Source organism: Leucoraja erinacea, unplaced genomic scaffold (genome assembly GCF_028641065.1).
Source record: "Leucoraja erinacea ecotype New England unplaced genomic scaffold, Leri_hhj_1 Leri_428S, whole genome shotgun sequence".
Lineage (NCBI taxonomy): Eukaryota > Metazoa > Chordata > Chondrichthyes > Rajiformes > Rajidae > Leucoraja > Leucoraja erinaceus.
In genome coordinates this window covers 81,838-82,998 of record NW_026576329.1, presented here as the reverse complement: position 1 = coordinate 82,998, position 1,161 = coordinate 81,838, and positions in this window count along the sequence as shown.

Genomic DNA, 1,161 nt, shown 5'->3' with positions numbered 1-1,161 from the left:
AAATGACCTCGATGATGAGGACCAGTAGACCGGCCGCTGCCATGGCCACCAGGTAGCGAGTGGTGCAGGTGGAGAGGCCGCATTTTCCCCGGGACAGAATCACAATCGCCATTAAATTCACTGCAGAAAGGGAAGTGAACGGATACTGGGCATTGGAGCTTTAGTCATGGAGTGATACAGTGCGGAATCAGGCCCTTCGGCCCAACTCTCCCACAGCGGACAACAATGACCCAGTTAGACTAGTTCCACTTGCCTCCGCTTGATCCCTATCCCTCCAAACCTGTCCTATCTATGTACCTGTCTAATCGTTTCTTAAACGATGGAATAGTCCCAGACTCAACTACCTCCTCTGGCAGCGTGTTTCATCCGCCCACCACCCTTGTGTGAAAAAGTTACCCCTCGTATTCCTATTAACTATTTTCCTCTTCACCTTGAACCTATGTCCATTGGTCCCCTATTCCCCTACCCAGGGCAAAAGACTCTGTGCATCTACCCGATCTATTCCTCTCATGATTTTGTACACCTCTATAAGATCTCTCCTCATCCTCCTGCGCTCCATGGAATAAAGACCCTACCAACTCAACCTCTCCCTATAGTGCACACCCTCTAGTCCTAGCAACATCCTCGTAAATCATTTCTGAACCCCTTTCAAGCTTGACAACATCTTTCCTATTACATAGTGCCAAGAACGGAAGACAATATTCGAGATGCGGTCTCACCAACGTCTTATGCAACTGCAACATGACCTCCCAACTACGAGACTCAATACTCTGACTGACGAAGGCCAAAGTGACAAAAGCCTTTTTGACCAACTTATCTACCTGTGACTCGACCTTCAAGGAACTATGCACCTGTACTCCTAGATCCCTCTGCTCTACAACACTACCCAGAGGCCTACCATTTACTGTGTAGATCCTGCCGTTGTTCGACGCCCCAAAATGCAACACCTCACACTTTTCTGTATTAAATTCCATCAACCATTCTTTCGCCCAACTGGCCAATCGATCCAGATCCTGTTGCAATCCCTTTCCTGTTGCAATAGCTGCCTTTCCCGAGCAGTGAAGCAACTCAAGGCAAGGTGCCACTGAAGTCAAGAACAACATTCTAGTGCGTCTTGAGATTGACAAGAATAGAGAGTTGGTTTCTGATAGAGAGGGAGCA